General features: G+C 60.4%; 2 long non-coding RNA genes across 2 annotated transcripts in view; one reads left to right on the top strand and one right to left on the bottom strand.

Moving 5' to 3' along the window:
- LOC110259826 (uncharacterized) overlaps window positions 1–15,880 on the top strand; it is a 44,960-nt gene extending 29,080 nt beyond the window's left edge. Inside the window, exons 3-5 of the long non-coding RNA XR_014839909.1 lie at window positions 2,154–2,301; window positions 12,583–12,772; window positions 13,314–15,880. This is a non-coding gene — a long non-coding RNA (uncharacterized LOC110259826). The remainder of the gene's footprint in view (window positions 1–2,153; window positions 2,302–12,582; window positions 12,773–13,313) is intronic.
- Window positions 5,278–10,138, bottom strand: LOC146404308 (uncharacterized). The gene is made up of 2 exons (XR_014839910.1): window positions 9,134–10,138; window positions 5,278–7,827 (listed from the first exon to the last, which is right to left on the bottom strand). It is a non-coding gene; the product is annotated as an uncharacterized LOC146404308 (long non-coding RNA).
- Window positions 15,881–25,273: the final 9,393 nt, after the last annotated feature.

Genomic DNA, 25,273 nt, shown 5'->3' with positions numbered 1-25,273 from the left:
CTGAGTCATCGGAGCCTGGCCTCCAGCGCTGCTCAGGCCTGGGCCACACAACCCTGCTGGCATCCCAGCGGCTTCCCTTCCGGGCTCCCTTCTGGCTTCGAGCCTCTGATGTGGTCACGACCAGCACCCCCACTTCACAGAGGGGGAGACAGGTCCAGGGAGTCTGAGCCACTTGACGTCACACAGGACACACGGCTTGTTCCCCCCCGCCCGACTCCAGGGCCGTACCCTGCACACGGCAGACCGGGAGCCCCTCCTGATCCTGGGGCTTGGGGCGACCTTGCGCGGGCACGAATACAGCCACACTGCCTCAGGTGCCCTCCATCTCCCAGCACGTCCCTCGAAGCCCCAAAGGACCCGGCCCAGCTTCTGGCACACAGTCGGTGCTCAATAAGTGCTGGTTGGTATGAGCTGAAGGGAGCAGAGAACTTTGGGGACATGGCTGATACACCCGGGAGAAGGAGGGGTGTGGCCGGTCAGTGTGGCACACGCACAGACCTGCGGAGCCGTGGTTTGGCTCCGGATCAGCCTCAGCTGAGTCCAGGCTGCCGCTGCCTCCGGGCAGGTGCCACCCCTCTGGCGTGTTGGAAAGGGAGCCTGGCCGTGTGATTCAGGAGGTCTGGGCGGCTTCCTGGGGGCTGGATGCAGGTGGACCACGCAGAGCCCCTGGAGAGCCGCCTGAAGGGGGCTCCCTGGGAGGGAGCTGTCCTGTCCTGGCATAACTGTCCTGGGTGGCAGGGGCTCCACGGGGCCTCTCTCTGCAGAGGAGGCCCTAGGGCCCAGCCCCCGCTCCCTGTCTGCCCCACCAGCATCAGGCGCTGAGCCCCCGCCCTGCTCCCTCCCCAGGACCTACCCCCCCACCCCCGCCCCGCCACAAAAGACTCTCGCACTGATTCCCATCAGTAGCCTCTCAGAGCCCACCTTGCTCTCCCAGGCAAGCTTTCCTGTAGAGTCTCAGGTGGAAAGCAAGCGGGGGAGGGGCCAGGGGGCTGGGAACTCCCTCGTGTTTCAGGTTCCAGCACCTGGGATCTGCTCCCCAGCTCCCCAGGGCAGCCAGGCGCAGGAGACCAGGATGCTGGGAAGAAGGGGTGTCCCCTGGCACCCCTCTGGATGCCCCAATCTGAACGGTGGGTTCAGGAGGCAGCTCCAGGGTCCCCCCCCTCCACCCTGGCCTGTGTTCCCAGGCCTGGGCTGACTCAGGCTGATGGGGCTCCCCAGCTGCTCCCTGAATCTGAGCCTCTGCCCATGCCTGGGCACTGAAGAAGGTGGGGGCCTGCTGGCAGCTGGAAAACAAGCCTCTGTATCCGCCCTGCGGTGGGGGTGAATCTGGGCCAGGGCAGCTCCCCAGCGGGGCCACTGCAGCCGCTAGTTCACCCCTGGCTTCCCTGGGGCCTGGCTCTCTCTGGCCCCATGGGACTTGGACAGAGTCCAGGGCCATCAGTAAGAATGTTCCTTAGCCTGTGGGGAGGTGGGGCAGCCAGGCCATCCGGTAATGATCCTCTAAACACGCCCCAGGTGCTCCTGAAATCCCAGCAGCTCTGAGCAGAGCCTCTGTTCCCGGCCCTGTCAGATTTTACCTGTGTGAGTGTGTGTGTGTGTGGCCTCTGGGGTGAGGCGGGAGCTGCAGGTGGGCAGGGCAGGGAGGATGGATCTTCAGTGGTTTCTGTCTAACTGCTTGGGCGGCTGTAACAAAACATCAGATGAGGTGGCTTTTTTTTTTTTTTTTTCTTTTTTTGGTCTTTTAGGGCTGCAGGTGTAGCATATGGAAGTTGCCAGGCTAGGGATTGAATCAGAGATACAGCTGCCAGCCTACACCACAGCCACAGCAACGCGGGATCCAAGCCGCGTCTGCAACCTACACCCCAGCTCCCGGCAACGCCAGATCCTTCACCTGCGGAATGAGTCCAGGGATCGAACCCGCGTCCTCATGGATACTGTCAGCTTCGCTACTGCTGTGAACTCCATGACGGGAACTCCAGACGGGAGGCGTAAATGACAGTCACCTCTAGGCCTGTAGGCTGAGGTCCAGACCGAGGCGCCTGCCTTGGTCCCGTCTGGCGAGGACCCGCTCCCGATTCTGGAGCATTTGGGCGGCTGGTCTCCGCACCCCTTCGACAGCCCTGTGAGGCCCGCTCTGCGGTTCCGTGTCACAGGTGAGGAAGCAGGCAACGTGCCACGTTCGTGTCGTTCCAAGTGGCTGGAGTGAGGCCTCCGGCCCAGGCCAGTGATGCGGCAGGGCAGCCGTCCCGCTCCTGAGCTCTCGGAGGTGGCAGGCGTCGGGGAACCCCCAGCGTCTCTCAGGTAAGAGCCCGTCCAGCCACGGGCGGGGCCCGGGGTCTCCGCGCGAGCGTGGCCTCTGCCGGGAGGGCCCAGCTGCCGCTTTGCGGTCGGAGGTGTTGTTCATTAACAGAAATTGGTGAGGCGAGGAAAGCCGTCGAGGGATTGGTTTGGTTTGCTCAGTGGGGAAGCTCTTCGGGAAACAAGGCCTCGGGCGGGTGAGGCCCAGCGAGCACCGAGTGTCAGGTAGTGGTTACGGGTTTCCCGGGGAGGCCGGGCGACCCAGCAAAACACGGGTCAGCCACTGTCCCCCAGGCGAGCAGTTGCTCCCATTTCCCGGAAAAGTACCTTCAAAAATCCCGGCTCTCCCCAGAATCACCCCAAATCCCAGCTGAACTCTGGGGGGTGCTGAGCTATTGGTAGCACGAAGGACCACTCAGGGGAAGCTTGTGCGAAGTTCTCGGGTGACAGGCTGGCTGTGTCCCTGCTGAGCCCTGTTAGGTGGGTGTGGGAGCCCCACAGGCAACGTACCTGTGCACCTCCCCGGCCCGTCTCCAGGGTCGTGTCCTGGCGTGGCTGTGACGTCCTGGTGTGCTGTGGCACGGCTTGCGTGGCTGTGGTGAATGTGCCATCCTGTGGAACTCGCGCTGAGCCTGGCAGAGGCAGCTGGGCAATTGGTCGCGGGGGACCCATCACCTCACTGAGCCTCTGTTTTGGCCAGACCCCTCTGGAGCTCTCTGTACCCCCAGGACTCCCCTCCTCCAGGAAGGGAAGGTGTGTTTTTCAATCCCCATGTCAGGCGGACACAGCCCCCGGGGCTGGAACCACGGCCTCAGCCAGCAGGTGTGGACCAGGTGCCAGGGACAGTGCTGGCTGCTGTGGCAACAGCCCGGTGGTGTGTGGCTGGCTGGGGGTCCACCCCAGAGCTTAGAAACAGCTGGGCAACGCCTGGTCCCAGCAGCCTCTCAGCAGGCAGGCTGCCCCAAGTGCTCTGGGGAGCAGCTGAGACGTTGTCACCCCGTCAGTGCCTGGAAGGGCTCCCCCGCCCTGGCTCTCTGCCAATGCCTGGCAGCAGGGCCCACCTGGCAGGACCACCTCCCAGCCCTATGTGCTGGGTCTGCTTGGGATCCTGGTGGAGCTGGAGGGCTGGTCTCCTGCAACTTAGCCTCATCCATTCGGCTGGACTCGGGGCCTGCAGGCTATGAGCACTGGGGGACTGTGGCCTGTGATCTGGGCAGGGCCTGGCCTGGAGAACAGATGAGAATTTGCCGCCTTTCAGCCCCATGTGCTGGAGGTTCTGGGAAGAGAGGCCGAGGCTTGCCCGGGCTGAGCGGCCAAGGGGCCGAGAGGGGCTGAGGCGCTGTGTTTCCAGCGGGGCAGACTGAGGTCAAAGGTCACTCCTGTGACCGGCTCAGATGACCTCCTGCTGCCAAGGCTGCGCGGGTGGGCCACACTGCCCCGCCCGAGGGGCCTGCCTGCCTGGCCTGGGGAGGAGGGCGGCTGCGCCCGACTGGCTGGACGGGAACGTGCCCTGGGAAGCCTGGGCAGCTCTAATGGCACAAGAGGGACGAGCCTTGTGCACGGTGAATCTGGGGGGGGCTTGTCTGTGACACCCACCCTCGTCATACCTGGAGACGCTGCATCTGGACGCTAAACACAAGCTCCAGAAAACATGGGGAGGGGGCTGAGCTGGGCATCCACCCTGGCTCATCTCCAGCCCCCGGCTCCCCCAGGACGCCCCCTCTCAGCCTCCAGACAAGTGCCCTGAAAATCCTCAGAATCACTCAAGTATTAAACCAGGTCCTCAGGGTGGTGAAGGGGCCCCCAGCTGCTGAAGAGGAGCCCCCCGTTGTGCCTTAGCTGCAGGGACGGAGTGGGCGCCTCTCCTGGGCTGGGGGGTGGGAGGGCCTAGCAGACAGTGGCCCCCACCCAGAGGGCCGGGCAGACCCCTGCCTGTACCCCCACCGTGGGTGAGGTGGGCCGGCCAGCTGGGCACTCCCAGGCTGGCTGCTGTGGCTAATCCCAGGTAATCGCCCGGGGATGGAGCGTCTCACTTCTCTGCACTTAGCGCCGCCGTCGGACAATCCTGAAAGCACCTTGGTGAGGCCTTCAAAGGTCCCGGCACATTCCGGACCCTGGGAAAGCTGGGCCTGAGTGCTCCGGAAACCCGATCAGCCTCTAATTGCCTGGCGGGGATTAGCGGGGGCCTCGGGCAGCCCCTCCCCCAGGTGAGCACGTCTGCCGCCTGGCCAGGACCACCCTCCCAAGAGCTGGATTAGTCCAGGCAAACAGATGAGTCTCTGGAGGCCGCCCGTCCAGTGTCCAGGTGGACAGGTTGCAGGGGGAGGGCGGCAAGGAGGGAGAGGAGCCATAGTTTTAGATAAGGTGGCTGCTCACCCTGGTCCCCAGCTGGGCCCTGAGCAGGGTCTGGGGGCTTCCTTTGGTCCCGCCCTGCTTGTGTATCACCCCCGGCTGACCCGCTCAGCCCTGCCTCCCTCACCAGCCCTCCTGGTCCTGCTTCACAGGCTGCCATGCCCCCACGACCCCCGCCAGCCCATCCTCCACACCACACCACCCTGCTCTGCCCTCCAAAGACCGGCCTCCATCTCCTGCGGTGCTAAAGCCTGCTTGTTAACCTGCTACGAAGCATCTTCTCTCACCCACGTATCTCTTCTATCGCCTGCTCATCATCTGCCTATCGTCCACCATCTGGCTACCATCCACCCATCCATCCATCCACCCATCCATCCATCCACCCATCCACCTATCATCTATCTGTCCATCCATCCATCCATCTACAAAGCTTCTTGTTAACCTGCTACAAAGCATCTTCTCTCACCCCATATCCCTTCTATTATCTGCCTACCATCTACCATCTATCCACCCATCCATCTATTGTCCGTCCATCCATCCATCCATCCATCCATCATCTAACTTCACTTTTTGATTGTGGGGGCCCTTTAGGGGATTCAGGTTTGAGGATGAGGGACAAGGAGAAACTTTCTTTTTCAAAAATGTTTTAATTGGGAGTTCCCGTTGTGGCTCAGCTGTAACAAACCCGACTAGCATCCACGCGGATGCAGGTTCAATCCCTGGCCTCACTCAGTGGGTTAAGGTTCCAGTGTTGCTGTGAGCTGTGGTATAGGTCGCAGATATGGCTGGGATCTTGTGTGGCTGCAGCTGTGGCATAGGTCGGCAGCTACAGCTCCAATTCGACTCCTGGCCTGGGAAATTCCATATGCCACAGGTGCGGTCCTAAAAAGAGAAAGAAAAGTTTTAATTACGGTACAAAATACATGCGATATGATTTTGCACTTAGCCACTCCTCAGGGGCATCGAGCACCTTCACGTGGTTGTGAAGCTGTCCCCGCTATCATCTCCAGAATGTTCCATTTTCCCAAACTGAGGCTCTGTCCCCGTTCCACACTGCCTCCGCTGCCTCCCTGGTGCCCACCCACCTCCTCTCTGTCTCTGTGAACCTGACTCCTCCAGGGACCTCACAGAAGTGGGATCACACGGTGTCTGTCCTTGTTTCAGCGAGCCTCATGTCCTCAAGCTCCATCCACGCTGTAGCAGGTGTCAGAGTTTCCTTCTAAGGCTGAACGCTACCCCGTGGTTGCGCGTGGACCGCTTTTTGTTCATCCATTCGTCCGTCGAGGGACGCCTGGGTCGCTTTGACCTTCTGCTTATTGGGAATGACTGTGCTATGGACCTGGATATGCAGACATCATTTTGAGATCCTGGTTAGAATTCCTTTGGATATATACCCAGGAGTGTGACTCCTGGATCGGAGGGTGATTCTATTTTTAATGTTTGAGGAAATCGTAGCAGTTTCCAAAGTGGCTGCTGATGTCGCATTCCCGCCCTGCCGTCCACAGAGATTCCAGTTTCTCCACACTCTGGCCAACACTGGTTATTTTTGATTTTTGGACCACGGCCACCCTAATCTCCTCGTGGTCTGAGTTGCATTTTTCCGAGGACAAGTGACGTGGAGCATCTCTTCCTGGGCTTCCTGGCGTTTGTATTGCAGCTTCGGAAAGAAGTCTCTTCCAGTCCTCCGCCCATTTTTTTTTTTCTTAGGTCGTTTGGTCGTTGAGCTGGAGGCATTGCCTCCTCAGCGGGGAGATGACGGGCAAATGCTGCCTCCCTTTCGGTGGGTCGCCTCTTGCCTCTGCCGATCGTTTCTCGGCTGGGCAGAACTTGAACCTGTGCCGTGGGCTCCTGCATCTCTTTCTGTTGCTGTTGTCTCTGTTCTTGGTGCGGGAACCTCGCTGGACCCGACTTGTGCTGAGGGTGGCTCAGGATCCTGGCTGCTTTCCGCCTTCCTCTGTGAGGGAGCTTGTTAGCAATCAGACACTTAATTAGTTGGCGCATTAGATGTTTCCAAAATACCGTTCGTTCTTTTTTTTTTTTTCCCTTTTTTGATCTTCGGAAAACCTTGATATTCAAAGCAGACCTTTGCTGCCTGCTCTCTCCAAAGACCCTTTGGGAAGAATGTCTGGACCCTACCAGAGGGTGCTGGGTGCCGGCTCTTCTTGGCGGAGGGGGGTCAGGCCCAGGGCCAGCATGTGGCAGCGCCCCCATCCCCTGCCCACCAGCTGCACGCGCTGGCAGGTCGGGTGAGGACCAGGGTGGTCTGGAGATGGGCGGGCATGTGGGGGAGGGCAGTTGCAGCCCGAGGAGCTCTAGGGTGGTGGTGGGGGGAGCGCTGGCATTGGGCCTAGCTGCCCCGACTCCCCCCACGCAGGAGCTGCAGGCCTGAATCTTTCAAAAACACCAGCTGGTCATCCGCCCTCATCCCCCCTCCTGCTGGGATCCAGAAACTCAGACAGCTGGTTCTGGCCCCACCTCAGGTCCTGGCACCCCCACTAGACCCCGAGTGGAGGGAGGGGGGCGCTCGGACTTCAAAGGACTCTGGGCTCCGGCTTCAGGGAGGGACAGACACAGACAGGGAGACGGATGCTCTGGGTGGGCAGGCACAGCCCCAGGGTGTGGCCCTCCACCGTGGGGGCTCAGGCCGAGCGCCAGAGAGGGAGGAGGGGAGTGGCCGGGGCTCCACAGGTGCACTGCGTCCCTTAGCAGCTGCGCCCGCCCCGCACACCGCTGGAGGGCCCCCGGTAGGTGGCCAGCTGGATCGGGGGTCCTGGGTGGGTGACCAGAGGTGGGACAACGATAGGGGGCAGGTCCTGGGCATAGGTGGTTCCCAGCCCTGGGGAGAGACCTGCTCGTTACCTTCTTAACCAAGAGCCCCTCGCACCGCTTGCTGAGGAGTCAGGCGTCCCAGGGGCACAGCTCTGTCTTTTTCCTTGTGTGACAAGATGCGCCCACACCCCAGGCGCCGCGACTGGTCAAGAAACAACCTGACCCTCCTGATGACTCTTTCCAGAAACGTGCCCGTGAATCCTTACGTCGCTTAAACACATTTCTTCCTAAGAATTTCGCTGCATTTTGCTTCACGTCTGCCGTGGATGTGCCGACTTTCTCTGTCAAGGGCAGAGGGTGCGTGTTTGCGCCTTCGGGCCGTGTGAGCTCTGCGACAGTCACTCAGTCCTGTAAGTGCGACAGCAGAGCAACCACTGGGAGCCCCGGCCCGACGGCTCGGCCGTGTCCCGCCAACCTTGTTGGACGAAATAGGGACCGGTCTGTCAGCCTGGGGCCGCGTTCTGGTGGACACCGAAGCCCAGCCCCTGCTGGGATGGGAGCCACACTGGCCCTGACCGCAGGGTCGCTGGCAGCTGGACCTCGGCCCTGCTGGGCGGGGAGCGTTCGCACCACAGAGACGGGACCTCCCGGGTTCAGCATCCCCCTGGTGCACCCGTCGGTCCTGGCTAGGGCATCGGAAAAGAGAGGCTGTGATGGGTGGGAGGGCCCGGCTGACCCCCTTGGCCATGGGATCAAGCGCTGATGGGGACGCAGGGCTGGGTCTGGGCCAGGGCCTTGCCGGGCTGCCGGGGACCTTCGCCCAGAAGTCTCCCGCCCTGCACGGCCCCGCAGTTCCCGGGGCTTCAGCCTTACGTTCCCTATCACCCGGGCTTGTGTCCCGAGCCACCACGTGGCCTCCTGTGCTCAAGTCTGGCTCCAGTCCGCAGAAGCTGAGGACTTCTCGCCTTAGAGGCCGAGGGCTGTGGGAGCGAAGCCGCCTCTTCTTGCTCGTGTGTGGCCCCAAGCAGAGGTGACACCCCCATGTGAATGGTGGGCTCTGTGACCTGAAATGACTCTGGGAGGGGCTTCCTGGCTCACCAGCCCCTGCAGAGGTTGCTGAGGTTCCTGGCTCACCAGCCCCTGCAGAGGTCAGGATGCTGTATGTGGGGCGTCGGCTTCCTGAGCTCATTAGGGGCTTCTGCTTACCCACCTCCCCCCCACCCCAGGAATGAGGGTGGGGTTCTGCCCCCCCCCCCACTAAGCCAAGGGGTTCCAGCCTGCAGAGTGCTGGGAAGGGAAGACAGCACCCTGAGGCAAACAGGTGGGGAGGGAGGGCCGGCCCCTCCCTGTCGTCACCCAGATCTCCCTGGGAAGGGGGAGGCTCGGGGCCCCACCAGGTGCACGGCCACCTCCCTGCCTGGCACTGGGAGATTCCTCGGCTTTGCAGGGGGAAATGGCCCTGAGAGGTGAGTCAGAGCCCTGGCAAGGCTGCCAGCTCTGAGGGGAGGCCTGGGCCTCTGCCAGCGGCAGCCCCAATGTAGCACCAGGCGCTGGAGGGCACAGCCCATGAGGGTGCCAGTGCGGGGCGGGCAGCACAAGCCCCAGGTGTCTCACCCTCCAGCCGGGCCCCTGGCCGGATGCACCTCCAAACACATACACGTTCCACAGCTGTGAGCGCGCACCCGGGCTTCCCGCGGGATGGAGCTGTCCTTACCTGTGCTGGCAGCTGGAAGCCACCGTGGTCTCTGGTCCAGCCCTGAGCCCCTCCATGGCCTCTCTGGCCCTCGGATCCCTTGGGTGCAGGGAGCTCTGTGCACAGGGCCAGGCTCGTCCACGGTGCTGCCAACTCTGCCTGCCCACGCTGGACCCCTCGGGGCAGGGCCTTCACTCGGGCAGGTTCCCCGTTGCCTGACACTCCCCGGTGCCCCATTGCACCAGGACTTGCAGTGGCTCCTCACTGTCCACAAATACAATGCACCCCAGAGAGGACATCCCAGCCCTGCTGGCCCCAAGCTGACCGCCCACCCCTGCCTACAAATCTCCGAAATTCAGGCCCTGAGCTGCTGGGAGTTCCCGCTTCCTGGCGTGCCTTGTTGCCTCCGTGGGATCCCCGCCTCCAGGAAGCCCTCCAGAGACCCTCCATGGAAGGTGACCTGGCTCTATCACTGAGCCCCTCGAGGCCCCCAGTCTTCACTCCCTCTCAGGACAGATGGCTCACTGCTGAGTCCTGATTTGCTGCTGTCCCCAGCCCAGGGGAGGGGTGAGGGCTGGGGGTGCTGGTCATGTGACTCAGCGCCAGCTGCAGCCCCTCGGAGCCCCAGAGGCCAGGCCTCCACAGCTCCCTTTGCCAGCTGGGACGGGGATCAGACCTTGGTCTCGCCACAGGATTCTATCTTTAACTCCTGGACAGCCAATTCCTCTCTATTTTGAGAGAAAAAAATTCCGCTCTGAAGTCTGGTTCAAAAAGTCCTCGCCCAGTTAGGCCAGTTCCCTAGAGAAACCGCTGGCCTTTGCCATGGGTCCTGGGGGGGGGGATGGGATGGGGTGGAGGAGAGGGAGGAAGATGGGGGGGATGGGGAGTGGGGGGGCAGGGGGTGGGGGAGGGGAGCTGCCAGGAGGCACCTTCTTGGAGGTGAGAAGCCCAGCCCTGCCGGCCCACCTCTCAATCCCGGCCGCCTCCGCCTCCCCCGTGTTCCAGCCCCAGTAAGTGTCCGTCCTCAGACTTGGCTTCCGGGTTCGGCCTTTTATGCAACAGCACCACGCAGTGCGTCCTCGGGCCCGGCTCCCACCCTCGTGTGACATTCATGACCTTCGTCCGCCTGGCTTCATCACGTCCCCTTCAGGCGGCCCCGCGGCTGCCCTCCCGCTGCCCCACGTTCTCACCATTCGTTGTGGCCCGTTTGCATTTTAACCGTCCTTATTGTGGTTTCCGAGAATTTTTTTTTTTTTTTTTTTTTTTTTTTTTTTGTCCTTTTACCTTTTCTAGGGCCGCACCTGCGGCATATGGAGGTTCCCAGGCTAGGGGGCGAATCGGAGCTGCAGCCGCTGACCTACGCCACCGTCACAGCCACGTGGGATCCGAGCCGCATCTGCGACCCACACCCCGGCTCACGGCAACGCTGGATCCTTAACCCACGGAGCGAGGCCAGGGATCAAACCCGCAACCTCATGGTTCCTAGTCGGATTCGTTAACCACAGAGCCATGACGGGAACTCCGAAATTTTTTTAGATTAACAGACAATTTCAAGTTTCTAGAAAATTGTGCACAGAGTGCAGAGGGTCTGCGTCCCCTCCCCCATCACACACATCCAGGCCCGTCATCAACATCCCGAATTAACCGCCCGGGCCGAGGGCTGGTCTTGCTGCGTTATCCTTACAAAAGGTCATGTCTACCTATGGCTCCCTCCGCGTCTCCCCCTGCGAAGCCGTCAGGTGCACACGACCCCCTCGCCTTTGTGGCTCTGTGCAGAGTGACCCACCGCCCTAAGGGTCCCGGTGCCCACCGTTGACCCGCCGTCCTCAGCAGGTGCCCAGACATGATGGCCGCGCGCTTGCTCGCTTCCCAGTGGTAACTACTGACTGGTCCTTGGCCGGATCGTCCCAGCCTCGAGAACGACCCTGTTTGGTCTCAAGCGGAGGAAGTTTGCCCCGTTCCTCGTTTACCTCGGGTTTTTGTGATGAAGGCGTGTTGGATTTTGTTAGAGGCATTTTCTGCCTCAGTTGAAATGATGACACCCTTTCTTCTTGAGCTCGTTGGTAGGGAGAATTACGTCCTCTGATTTCTCAATGCGGTGTAGACGTGCCAACGTGGAGTCGATCCTGCGTGGTCTTGGTGGTAATTCTTTCTCTACATTGTTGGATTCCACCTACTTTTATTTTGTGGAGGATTTTTGGATCTAAGTTCATGAGACATTCGTCTGCAGTGGGTTTTGTTTGTTTCTGTGTGTGTGTTGCCTTTGTCTAGTTTTGGAATCAGGCCAATGGCAGCTTCATGAAACAGGTTGGGGGGATTGTTCCTTCTCTGCTATGTTCTGGAAGGAATTGCGTACATTCTGGTATTGCTCCTTCTTTAAATTTTTGATAGATTCTCCAGGGACACCACTGGGTCTGGGAGATTTCTTTTGAGGGAACTTCTAAATTACAAATTCAATTTCTTCCATGGTGGTAGGCCCATTCAAATGACCCGTTTCATCTTGGTTGAGTTTTGATGGTTCGTGTTTTTCAAAGAATTTTCTCCTTTTTTCTCAGCTGCAGCACTTACTGAGCGTGAAGTTATTCATGGGGTTTCTTCATTATCCTTTTCATGGTGCTGGACCTGTGGCGGGGAGAGTTTACCCCTGACATGGGTGGCTCTGGCTCTGAGTGGCCCTATATGCCACCCAGCCCGGGCCTGAGCCAGGAAAGAGACACCCCAAGGACGTGTCACCCAGGGCCGCCTGCAGCCCCACGTCCAGGCTTCCAGCAACGGCTGGACCATGGGAACAGGTCTCTGCCATGGACTTGGACACAGAAACGTGAGGAGCTGCCCGTCAGTCAGTGAAGTTGATGTCAGGTCAGGGCCTCATTTAAGCCTGAGAACCAAGGGAGAAGAAGCCACAGGGGACAGAGGCTGGGACCAGAGGAGACGCCAGAGGTGCGGACAGAGGCAGGGACTGCAGACCCGGGGGGCCTCTGCATGCTTCCAGAGGCCAACCTCAGCCTCCCTCTCTCCTGGCCCTAAATTGCCGTTTTCACATGGCAGTGAGAGAGGGTCCCTGGCAGCCAGGAGGTGCCACGGAGATCGCCCCAGAGCTGCACGGGGGAGCATCCACAGGGAGCTGACCAGAGCCCAGCATGAGGCTCAGGTGCTGGGGGTAGGGCCAGACTCTCGGGGGCCACTCAGAGGGCATCCTCCTCCAGCCTGGAGGGCACTGCCCTGACTCACCACTGTCCTCGCTGGGGACCCACTTCTGCAGCCTGTCCTGTCTGAACACAGCCTCGTTTCTCCAGGACGCCTGTGCCTGCCCCGGTGTTGAGGGGCCAAGGGAGGTCTTGCCAGGGGTGTTTCCAGTTTCACAGCATTGTCATTATTAGCAGCAGAAAATGCTGTGCTCAATCCCAGATCCCCGTCTGCAAAGCCTGGTTTTGTTTCGCCTCTTAAACTTCCTCTGGTGCCTTGCGCAGGGATGGACACAGAGTAGGCACACAGGAAACACTGCCGAACCGAGGAAAGTCTCCAGCTGTGGCTGGCTCTGCATTTTCTGAAATTCTGCTGCACCAAGTCATCCATCTTTCCACCTTCCTCCCATCCATCCGTCCTTCCATCCATCCACACAGCCTCTAGGGAGCACCTATGTCCACTACCTCTGATAAGGTGAGCCTCGTGGCAAGCTATTGGCCCATTGCTCAGACAAGGAAGCTGAGGCTCAGATACAGGAAGGGGATCTCAGGTCCAAGGATTCTCTCACTCTTGGTGGGAGACTTGCTGCTTGCCTCATGTCCTCTCATTGCCTGGCTGGTCCCTCAGGCCCAAGCCTTGCGTCCGAGGTCTTCCAAGCTGCAGACGTGCTCCTCTGTCCCCACAGGCCGAGCACTGGGCTGGTTACTGGCAGATGCAAGAACGTAGCCTGAGTCTCAGATCACGGACCCTTTTCCCCAGGGGGCCCCTCCCTCCCTGCAGCACGAGCTGGCGGGGGGTGACGTGGAGCCAGGGCTGGGGGGGGGGATTGCGAGGGGCGGCGAGGGGGCGGCTGGCCAAGCCGGCGTGTCCCGACCCGCGTGGTACACGCCTGGCTGGGCTGCCGCCCTCCAACCCTAACAAGCCGCCACCTGCCTGCAGTTTCCTTCCTCCTGGATGCTGCCAGAGCCCGCTGGGCGCCCTCACCCACCCCTCCTTCTCCTCCTTTCATTTCCAGCCACAGAAAAAGGAAAAGCTCTTCCTGTGAGGCTGCCAGCCTCCAGCCAGGCCGCCTCCCTCGGGGCTCGGGCGGCAGCACCCCCCCCCCCAGAGGCCCCCCCACCTGGTTTCCCAGAGCACCGCTCCCTCCCCGGCCCCTTCTCGCTTCAGATGGCCTTCATCTGCACTCGCCCGCTCGCTCCCTTGGGCCTGAGCTCCGTTCCCACGCCCGCCGTCTTCCCTCCTCTGCCTGGCGAGCTTCTCTTCATCCTCCAGGGCCCTGTGCGAAGGCTATTTCCCCCGGGAAGGCTTTTGGAGGCAGCGGGCAGGGTCCTGCAGAGGGGGTGCTCTCAGAGGTGAACCCAGCGAAGGAGGGGACCCGAGTCACGACGATGCCCCGGCAGCTGCCTGCCACCCCTGCTGGCTGTGTGCGCCCCTCTGTCCTAGGGGCACCCCTCCAGCCCAGCCACCCGGCGTCCGGCCGCAGCTGGCTGCGTTTTTCCCACGGCCCCAGAAAGGATGTCCGAGGCACGGGCGCGGAGGCACCAGTGAACTTCAAGTGAACTTGGGCTTCTCGGCTCCAGACATCCTGCATCTTCACAGGGTGCCTCTCCCCGGCTTTAATTTCTTCCCAGGAGTTGCCCGCGGGGGCTTCTGCGGGCCTCCTGCATCCTCCCGCACGGCCCTGCTGCTCCTGGTCGCACGCTGGCCCCCGCTACGCTTCCCCTCGGGCTTCAGGGGTCCTGTTCGGGGGGAGCTGGCCGCCTCTGCCCGGGCCTTGGGGCCTCGGGTTCCTGACCCCTGGCCTCTGACGTCACTGACCGCAGGGTAGGAACCCGCCACCGTGAAGAGACACGGACCTCGGGGTCTGGACTCCGCGGGTCGTCCAGTTGGGTGGCAGCGGACCCCGCAGACCCGCTGCTATAGTCTGGGGGCCTCTCTGGCTGGGCTCGTCCCCAGAGGTTGCACGGCAAGAGCTGGATGGGTTTGGTGTCTCCAGAGCCTCTGGGAGGCTTTTGGGGGCCAGCCGTCTGGTGGGTGTCAGCGCAGACACGGGAGAGATCCTTTTGCGGGATTTCCGCCCCTTGGGCCTGCCGGCAAATTCAGTACCTTGGGCTTCCCGGGCTGCCGCTGTCGTGTGACAGCCACGCGGAGGGTGGCTGGCGAACTAGGTGGCTGGGTCCACGCACCTTCCTCCTCACGGTGTGCTCACTGACCAGGGTGCATGTCACCTGGAGTCAGACACCGTCTCCCTAAAATGAGCAGCTCTGGTTGGCAAGATAAATCCAGAAGCCCAGACGCGATTGGAGCCTGCGCGCCCACCTTCCGGGCCAGCCCATGGCCCCATGCCTCTTCCATGGCCCTGTGCCCCTGCTATGGCCCCCTGCCCCCTTGCAGGGCTGCTCATTCGGGGCCCTCGACTGCTGGAAGACCTTCTCTCCTCCCCTTACCCCTCGAGGGGCACCTGCTGGGGTCCTGGGATGGCTCTTTGCCCTTCGGCCGATCTCCCCATGCCGGGCTCAGGGCTGAAGGCGATGCCTGAACCCTGAATCGGGGCGGTGTTGCCGCACCTTTCTCCCCCACCAGACGGTGAGGCCCCTGTGGTGAGAACTGTGCATCCAGCACCTGGCACAGACACTCTGGAGGAGGATGCACGAGGCGGGACTCGGGGCTCTGCACGAGGCATCTTCAGACGTGGGCAACGTGAAAGTTCACCAGAAAGGGGAGTGGGAGGGAGCCGGGCTCAGAGCAGGGTCTCCCCTTCCTCAGGTGAGAAGGGCTCGTGGAGCTACACAGGGCTGGTGTCTACCCTGGGGCTCCGGAGGGAGGCCTTTAGAGGAGAAAGACGGAGCTCCAGGCCCCCAGACCCTAAACAAGGGCCCTCTTGGGCTTCCGCCTGCTCCTGGGGTGGGGGGAGACTGCCATCCATCTGTCCAATCCCTCAGGACCGATCTGGCCCTGGCTCCACTCCTGCACCTGCAGTAAGAGGTCAAGCCCTTCAAATGTCAAAAAAACATCTCTTGGAACATTTTCTTTTCTGTAATTTTGAGGGGGTAAAGCATATTCATTTGTGTTTTCTTAAGAACTGGAGGTAAACGTACCCTGGTCTTTAGGACACAGCTCAGCACACAGAGCCGCCGCCTGCGAACAAAAAGCTGCCCAGTGCAGAGCTGCCCCCAGTCCGAACGTGCCTCCGTCTTCGCCGGGGTTTCCCCTGGCTGCCAGCAGCAGGTGGACACCTGATCTCCGGCCCCGTGTCCAGGCTTGCTTGTCTGCAATGTTGGACAGGCGTCTGGGAAAGCAGTGTCCTGGGGACCAAGGGCCCGGGGGTCCGATGCCAGGATGGGGGCTGGAGCGACCAGGGTGCCAAAAGCAGATCAAAGTCGGGCGAGCTGGGCAAGCCCGGGCCGAGTCTCTGGTCCCCACCATGAAGCCTGGCCACTGGTTGCAAAGCGCAAAAGCCCTCAGACATGCGTGTGCTCGCTCTGGGGAAGGCAGCCAGGCCTTGGACGAAGGGACAGCGTCTCGGGCCCCTGTCCTGCCACAAAACCGCTTGTCACACATGAAACAGCAGATTAGGAGTTTCCTGTTCTGTTTTCACTGCAAAATTTGCACTGGCAAAGGGCGTTTGGTTTGGAAAAGCTCTTTCCCTTGAGCTGCTTGGCTGCACATGAAAGGGTGGTCGGGCTGGGTCCCTCAGTGGGACACTCGCAGCCTTTGCAGGCTTCTGGGATGCTGATAAGGGATCAAAAACAGCATTATCGCCTGTTTTATTGCTCTGGTTAACCATTAAAAAGCTGGGGGAGGCAGGGGTGCGGGGGCGGGGGGAGGTGGTAGGTGTTTCTTGGGTGGAGAAAGTGCCTCTCTGGGTCCACGTCTGAGCCCAAGCTGGGGGGCTGCATGAGGAGGGGGTGGGCCATGCAGAGATGGGGGTGCAGTGGGTTCTCTGCCCCCAGGGGAGGGAGAGCCCAGAGGGAGAGGGCTGGTCCCCGAACCAGGCATCCCCAGGGCTGGGCCTCTGTGCAGAGGTGCCCGTCAGGCTCTGGGGGAGGCTGGGTGGGGTCCACCTGCGGCCAGACCTCCAGCTCCTTTCTTGTTTTGGTGAGAATTCCTGGGTTTTCAGCCCCCAGGGGGCTACAGCCCTCTGGGGTTCCATGTGCCCAGAGGCTCTCTGGAAACACCCTCTGGGTTCACGGGGAGCAGCCCTGGGGAAGAGGGACAGTTTGGCGGCCTGGAATGACCAAGGAGCGGTGGAGCGGTGGCTTTCTGGAAGTCCCGGGGGGCTTTAAAGGGGAGGGCCCACACGTGCCCACGAGGGGGGTCCCTGCAGGGGCTCGGTAGCAAATAGGGTGCGTTTGCTCTACGAGGACCCTCTCACGAGTCCCACGCATGGGAGGGCCAGCTCCGCGACCAGAAAGCCTCGGCTACAGGCCTGTCCTTGAAGAGAAGCCTCAGAGAAATTTGAAGCAGAAGCTGCCCTCCCACCCTAGCACGTTCCCTCTTGGATGTGCAGCCCCTGCTCTTGGGAGGTTTTTCCAAAGCAAAGCCCGTGGTGAATGTCTCTGGACAAAGAGATGAGGGAACACGTGCACCTTTTGGGTGCAAAGAATTTCTGCGTCAAGGTGGGCGCATGCTCTGCCCTCCAGCCTCTGAGTTGGTCTCCAGACGCTTGAATCTCTTGGGATGGTGCTTCTGATCAGGTGCACGTCAGGGCTGCTGAGGGGCTGAGTGTGTCCACCTGACGCCTGTGTGCACACGTGCATATGAACGCTTGTGTACACGCACACGCCTGCTCCCATGCACACGCACGCCCCCACACGCATGCGTGCAGGCTCTCAGGGGCAACTGCCCCCAAATCCACACACCGCAGCGATTGCAGAAGGGCCCCGACTCCCAGGAGGTGACGTGGCCCTGCGCCGTCTTCCCCAGGGAACCACAGTGGACATGCTTTCCTGAGGGAGAGGAAGCAGGAACATGACAGCTTAAGGTCACAGGGAGGCAGTGACAGAGCCACAGCGAGCTCAGGACTCCCCGCTCAGCCCAGATGGACGTAGATCCTGGGTTTCCCCCCACCGTGTGGGAGACAGGGGCGCATAGACGGGAGGGAGCCTCCGGGTGGCGTCCGTCCTGCTGCCCTGGGGGCTTGTCCTGGGAGAGCTGGTCACCTGCCAGCACTCGGCCAACACCCCCCACGGCAGATGGCGAGGTGCCCACGTTACAGGCACCCAGGCTGCTTCCTGGGTTCAAACCCAGGCCCAGCGTTGGCTCCTGGTCGCCCAGCTGCTCGGTCCTCAGGGATCTTTCCTGTGAAGGTGGAGGACATCAGCTCCACAGGAGGAATTGGCGGGGCTGGAAGGGGCCTGGGACACATCCCATATCCTGCACGTCATCCTGCAGAGCGGAGCTGGGTGGCGAGCCTGGGCCATGTCCTGCCAGCCTCTGTGGCTTGACCAGGGTTTTCCAGGAAGGAAGAGCGTGGGGGGTGGGGGGTGGGGTTGTCCAGAGCCTCCCCAGCTCCGAGCACACGGAGGGCAGCCCCCTAGGTGGTCGGGGGTTCAGGGAAGACTCTGGCCCCGAGGACGGGGCTCCCTCCTCCCGCCTCGGACGGTGGAAGGCAGGGCGGCCGCGGAGCAGCCCGCATCCCTCGGCCGGATGAGACAGCCCTTTAGGGCCTGGGGATCTTTGGCAGGTCGCGTGTTTTATAAACACACACAGACCCGGCAACGTGGAGGAAGAGGTCATGGATCGGACCACCTAAAAGTTTTAAAACTTCGGCATGGAGGTTAAAACACGGACGATGGGATGGCAGCAGGTACTCGCAACCGAGTCGGTCCCCCCGTTGCAGGAAAAGCGTCTACACGTCAGTGATTGAGGGGCAGGAGAAGGGGTACAGGCGCCACTCCCGAGTCCCAGGAGAGGAAAGGTCCCTTCGCAGGGGATCCGGGAACCTCACCCCTGCCCCTTTGGGGGGGTGGCTGCCAGACGGAGCATGTGAAGAGACCGTGGCCCTTCAGGGCTGGTGGGCAGGGCACGCGCACTCAGAACCGACTTCTGGGACTGTGTCACTAAGGGGCTTGCAGGTGCACCTCGGGACCCGCACCCCTGCTGGTCAGAGCAGAAAGCCCAGCGAGTCAAAAGCCCCTCTAGGAGGTGGCTGAGTAGGTGATGACCATTGTGGCAAGAAGTCAGCCAGCAGGTCACAGCGAGCGGAGCTGTTTCGGCCCGATGCCGAGCAGCAGCCTCCCAACCGCATCCCCCTTGTGGGCCCCCGTGTGTGCATGTGTGGTGGCCGCCGCTGCCTTGGCCGCGGGCGAGTGTGGCGTGGCTGGTTGTGGAACCCCAGCTGGAACACCTCTCCTCCCAAACTGAGGACACACCATTCGTTCCGCCGACCCAGCCTTCACCCCGTCGAGGGGAGGTTGGAGCCATTGCATCATGCATCCCTCCGGTGGCTGCAAGCTGTCCCTTTGTCCCCACGGCTCCGCGGCTGGCGCTCCGTGTCTCGGTATCCACTTGTCCTTTCAGGCCTTTTCCTGGCCGGTTTCGTCCCTGAACACCCTCCGTCTGTCCCCCTCCCTTCGCTTTTTCTAAACTTCTGTTTGGATCCTGGGCCTCCTGGCCTCGTCGCCTGTGGTTCTCCGGTTTGGGGCCCCTTTGTCCCTGGGCTTTACTTTCTGGGCGATTCCTGCAGCCTCGTCACCCAGATCTCCTGTTTTTACTATAGAATTTGACTTCCAAGAGCTCCTGCTGACCTGAGGAGGCTCCTTCCTGGCGGAGCCGGAGGCTCTACTCTCACACCAGCTTTCTCACAGCGCTTGAGGCGCCTGGGCCGCCGCTCCCTTGTCTTGCCCTTTGAGGTTCTGCGTGCACATCAGGCTGAGCACCTCCTGGTACCCGCCCTGGCACTGTCCTCCCGTCCCGCTGCTCGTGGGCTTCTGCCTCTGAAAGCGACACCTCACGGCCGGGTGTGCAGGATGCCAGGCGCGTGGAGACCAGGCCCGGGTCCCAGCCCTGCTCCTTCCCCAGAACGAGCGTGGCGTCACAAACCCTTTCCTGTAAAACAAAGAGTCTGTTTGTTCCGTATTAAAGGGGGGTGGGCTCCTGTCCAGGTGGGCCTGGGCGGAATCCAGGCACAGCCACTTTATAACCTGCGCGACCTTGGCCGCCCTCGCCTCTCGGATCCCTGTCCCCTTATCTGGTTAATAGGAGCGAAAATCCCACCTGGCAGGGCTGTTGTGGGCGCAGAGCAGATAACGTGCCATAAAGTGCCCGCTGAGGGCTTGGCACGCAGCTGGTGTGGCCCTGGGAGCAGCCTTTGTGCCCTTGTTTGTGTAGGCGTCTTATCTCCCCCGGCCCGGAGCCAGGGCCAGCGCGGAGCTCATCTCCACACGGCCTGCGGCACCACGGCCGCCCTCGCGGGCCAGCCGCCGGATCTGGGGCTGCGTCCGTCCGCGAGGGGTGCAGGGCGGGTCCCCAGGAATGCTATCCATCTCCCCAGCCCCCGGGCTGATCTCCTGCCTCCGATAGGCCACCTGCAGCCTGGAGAGGCTGCCCCGTGGGCTAGGCTGTCAACCGCGGGAGGGGCCGCCCGTCCCGCAAGACCAGGCATGTGCCGGGAGCCACATCCGGAATTCAGCAGAGCAGCCGTGTCTCCTCTTGTCCGGAATGTCCTCTATCCTCGCTCCTCTGGCAGCATCTGCCCCCCGGCCCCTCTCCCTTCCCTCGCAATCCTGGCTCTGCGCTCTGGGAGGACGCGTCCCCAGCCCTGGAGGGACCAGCATCACCCACAACTACCACGGGGGAGGATTCCAGGGTCCTCGGCTGGGGAGCTTCCCAGGGACGAATCTAGGTTCGCGGTTTGCAGACGGAGGTGCCGTGGATCGTGGAACTGCACCCCCATCCAAAGAAAGGAAACCAAACCACTGAGGCTGCATGGAAATAGGATCAGCGGGCCCAGGACTCGGAGCTGCTGGGCCAGCCTCCACCTCAAGCCACTGGCTTGTGTGATACTGAGGCCCCTGCCCGAGTGGCCGGGGAGAGAGACTGCTGCTCAGCGTGCCTGCCAGGGTCCCCAGCGCCCGCAGCCACTGCATTCTCCTTCCACTGCTGCCCCCCGGTGATATTCCGGGGACCGGCTGCCAGAGAGACAGCCCATCCCCGATGGCCAGCTGGTGGACCAGGCAGAGAAGGAGCCACGTGGGGAGCCATTCTCAAACGCGACGCCCACAGACGGCCCCGGGGGTAGAGGAGGCAGTTCCAGGGGCCCAGAGGCCCCCGTTCAGCTGCCCAAGTGCTGGGGTCCCCGCTGTAGCCATGACTGTGGGGGTCTTGCCCGAGAGGCTCTGGTTTGACTGGGGCCCAAGGGACACGCATTCCCTCCCTCCTGGCATCCGGCCTGGCTCAGAGCTGTGGCACTGCTCCTGCCTCGGGCCGCCTCGCCTCTCTGGGCCTCTGTCTCCCCGCTCATCCCAAGCGCCTCCTTCCCAGGCCCACAGTCAGCCCAAGACGCAACCCTAGAAGGCCCCTGGCATCAGCACCTCGCCGGGGACCGAGGCAAAGCCAACCAGCCTTAAGTCACAGAAGGTGGCTTTTCCACCAGACATGGGTGATTCCAGCCCCCCTGGAAGCCGCCTCTGAGCGACGAGCGATGGTGATTCTGCCAGCACTCGGGGGACGAGGAGCAGGGGCCCAGGCGGGGACCCGAGGGTGTCCACCTGACGCCTGGCCTCATCCCGGCCATGGGCGTCCGTCTCACCATGCGCTTTTGCTCGCTCTTGGGCCCGTGCGAGTGAGATCACCGAGTCGGCCCCTCGCTCAGGGCCGAGCCCGTGACCCCCACTCACGGGTGAACCTGCCGGGTGTTCTGCTTTGCTGGCGTGCACCATTCCGTCGTGTGGGAAAACCGCGGCCCGTGGATGGACAAGTGAGCGGGTTCCAGCTCTTGGGAAAAAGTGTGTGTGTAGCTCACGCTGGTCCGGTCGATGCCTGTGCTCAGGCCCCCGTCATCCTGGGGATGTGGTCATTTCGCTTTGGTAGAAACTGCTGAATCGTTACCCAAGGAGACTGTATCCATTGCGCCCTAACCAGCAAAGGATGTGAATCTTCAAGTGTTCCTTTTTGTATTTCAAATTAAAACTCCTGCAATTCCCTGGTGACACAGTGGATTAAGGATCTGGCATCGTCCTACTGCTGAGGTTACTCCTGTGATGTAGGTACACTCCCTGGCCCTGGAACCTCCACACACTGCAGGCATGGCCAGAAACACAAAACAAAACCTATAAAATTAAAAATTCTGGAGTTCCCGCTGTGGCTCAGCAAGTTAAGGACCTGACGAATATCCGTGAGGATGCAGGTTCCATCCCTGGCCTTGCTCAGTGGGTTTAGGATCTGGTATTGACACAAGTTGCAGTGTAGGTCGAGGATGGAGCTCGGATGCCACGTTGCTGTGGCCGTGGTGGAAGCCGACAGCTGTAGCTCCGATTTGACCCCCAGCCTGGGAACTTCCATATGCTGCGAGTGCTCCCCTAAAAAACAAAACAAACAAAAAAGAGCAAGAGAGAGAAAGAAATTCATCTTCAAATGCCTTCACTGGTGATTTTTACCAATATATTCCAGAAACAAATAAATAATCCACTCCTCACCCTTCCAGGGTACAGCAAAGAACGAAGTACTTCTGACTCGTTTTAAGAAACTAATAGACCCTTGACAACAAAACCTGTCCAAGAAGTGCGGTCCAGGAGCTCCCGTCGTGGCGCAGTGGTTAATGAATCCGACTAGGAACCAGGAGGTTACGGGTTCGATCCCTGGCCTTGCTCCGTGGGTTACGGATCAGCGTTGCTGTGAGCTGGGGTGTAGGTCGCAGATGCGGCTCGGATCCCAGTTGCTGTGGCTCTGGCGCAGGCCGGTGGCTACAGCTCCGATGGGACCCTGAGCCTGAGAACCTCCATGTGCTGTGGGTGTGGCCCTAAAAAGACAAAAAGCCAAAGAAACAAAAAACAAGAAGAGCAGTCCAAGAAATGAAAATTAGAGGCCCGACAATGATCAAGGCTCGGCAGCGTAGAAAGTGGATGAAACATGACGACCCAGCTGTGCTTATCCTGAAGTAAAATAGCGGCTTCATCCCTCAAAACCAGTGCACACCATCTTCCATCTCTGCAGACTTAAGGGGAGGTCGTATCGAGAGGCAAAGAAAAATCCTTGATAAAATTCCATATCTATTCATGGGAAACAAAATGCTTCTGTTAGGAATAGAGGAAACTTCCTTAATTTTCATTGCATGGGCGGCAAAAAAAGAACCCTCCAGGGAAAATCATGCCTGAAGCCTTCTCTCTGAGACGGAGTTTTCCCACCATCGTCCGTCTGTCTGTCTGTCTTTCTCTCTCTCTCTCCCTTCCTTCCTTCCTTCCTTTCTTTCTTTCTTTCTTTCTTTCTTTCTTTCTTTCTTTCTTTCTTTCTTTCTTTCTTTTTTGTCTTTTGTTTTTTCAGGGCTGCACCCATGGCATATGGAGGCTCCCAGGCTAGGGGAGCTGTAGCCACCGGCCTGCACCACAGCCACAGCAACACTGGATCCTTAACCCACTGAGCGGGACCAGGGATCGAACCCGAAACCTCATCGTTCCTCGTCGGGTTCGTTTCCGCTGCACCACGAAGGGAACTCCCCCGCCATCATTTTCACTCGGCATCTTTCTGGAGGCCCCAGCCAATGTCCAAGGGGTGAAGGATGAATAAAAAGTGGAAGGATCGGCGAGGGGAGGAAAGAACTCGCCCTGTTCACGGAGGACATGCCAACACGCCCAGAAGGGCCCGAAGAACAAGGAGATAAACTGTCCACGTTAGGAAGCCGCCCAGGAAGTTTGCTGGATTCACAATCCGTATAAAAGTTAGCTGCTTCTCTGCATGCCGGAGACGAACTGAGATTTAGAAAGTACGTCCTTGACAAAGGCCCCAAAATAGGAAGTGCGTGGGAAAGACAAAAGATGTGTAAGACTTTTCCAGAGGAAGCGGATCTAAAACAATTGCTGAGACACCACAGACCCAAGTAATTAGAGAAAAGGAACGCGACATTCATGAGTTGAAAGTCTCTTCTCCCCAAAGGCGTCCGCGGATATTTGTATAATCCCAGCCTGGATTTCTCTTTTTGGTGGATCCCGGCAAATTGATTCGAAAATTTGTGCTGAGATGCTAAGAGCGGAGACGGGCTAAGCCCTCAAGAGCAAGGGGCAGACGGGCTTTGGTATCGGGCTGATTACAGTTTCACCCTTCATGAGCCGTGGCACCCATGGGAGCAGAACAGGAGCCCGAACAGCGCTCCGTCCTCCCAGGAACAGGCTGAAACCTCAACAACCCTCCCAGATGCAGGAGAGGGGAGGTCACGGCACAGACCCCGCCCCGAGGCTGGAGAGACCGCGGGACGGAGATGAAGCAGGAAGCGTGGTTCTCCCTCACACTGAGGGGCAGACCCCTAAGTGGAAGACAGAGCGAGAGGGTTTAGGAGGAGGGTTCGGAGGGATGTCTTTGTGACTCTGAGCAGTGCATGGACTTCTTCTTTGGTTTGGTTTGGTTTCTGTTTTTGTCTTTTTGCCTTTTCTAGGGCGGCTCCGTGGCACATGGACATTCCCAGGCTAGGGGTCTAATTGGAGCTGTAGCCACCAACCTACGCCACAGCCACAGCCACGCCAGATCCGAGCTGCGTCTGCGACCCACACCACAGCTCACGGCAACACCAGATCCTCAACCCACCAAGCGAAGCCAGAGATCGAACCCGCAACCTCATGGTTCCTAGTCAGATTCATCGACCCCTGCGCCGCGTCGGGAACTCCTGGATGGACTTCTTAACCACGTGACAAAATAGTTCCTGTAAAGGCCAAGACGGATCAGTTCTAATACATCACAATTAGGACAGTGTGTTTCATAAAAAGGCCCCTGGAAGACCGAGCAGACAAAGCACAGAGTGAGAGGTCTGCAAACATGCAAAGAGGGGGGCCCAGGACCAAACTCTGATAGGAATCCGCTGGGCAGGGCACCAATGTAACACCCTGCCAGCGGCTCAGCAAAGAGGAACCAGATCCCATCAGACCTCGTTAGGAATCAGGAAGAGCGAGTTAAGATCACAACTCACCCGGCAGTTTGGCCAAAGTGTAAAAGTGACCAGACCAGTGGCTCATGCCCCTAGGTGGGGTCGCCTGGCACCAGCACTTGGGAAAAACCCGGGAGTGCACCCCAGACAGGCCCTCCAGCCCGTTCTGCAGACATTCCCGCAAGGAGGACTCGGGGACTTTTGTGGGAATGTCCGCGGTAGTGTTATTTATGAAGCAAAAACTGGAAACGACCCAAAGGCATCACTCAGAGCAGCGTGAACTACACATGAGGGGGGTAGCTTGGCGGAGGCCTCCAGACGCGGGCAGCAAGGACTCCGCTCGCGGGTGAGGTGGGCACCGCACGCGGGAAGCACGATGTTGCCTGTTGGAAATAAGAATCAGGCAGAGGCAGCTAATTCCCGATAAAACCACATAAAAAACCAGACAATGCAGGGACAGGGGATCCCAACTCCACACGCGGGGTCTGCATTCACTCTGCCGTGGGTACGACTCGTTCTACCAGTTTTGGGAAACTAAACTTGAAGACAAAGGGATTGATTCTGTTTCCGTCTGGACTCAGGCTTCCCCCTGCCCGGGGCAGGAACACCTGCTTCCTCCCGCCAGCTGTTGGCAGCAGCCTCGGCCTCCACAGGTCAGGTGTCCGGCATGCTCCCTCCTCCCTGAGGTTTTTCCAATGACTTCAGCCGCCACCCACCTCAGATCCCGTTAGCAAGTGGCCAGGGTCTGGGCGAACAGGCAGGCAGAGGGGCTGGGGAGACGGGCTGGGCGCTGTGGAGCAGGCAGGCCCCTTCCTGGAGGGACTGAGGGGCCTGCCTTTCCCGGGGCCCCCAGACCCCCAGACATGCCAGGAAAACATGCCCACCTCGGCTGGTGGGTTAAC

The sequence above is a fragment of the Sus scrofa genome, chromosome 3 (assembly GCF_054392235.1).
Source record: "Sus scrofa isolate SSC_HxYL_T2T_F1_AM1 chromosome 3, Sscrofa_HxYL_maternal_Yorkshire_Landrace_v2.0, whole genome shotgun sequence".
NCBI classification, from domain to species: domain Eukaryota; kingdom Metazoa; phylum Chordata; class Mammalia; order Artiodactyla; family Suidae; genus Sus; species Sus scrofa.
Note: the sequence above shows the minus strand (reverse complement) of the source record. Positions and strands in the feature narration are given on the sequence as shown.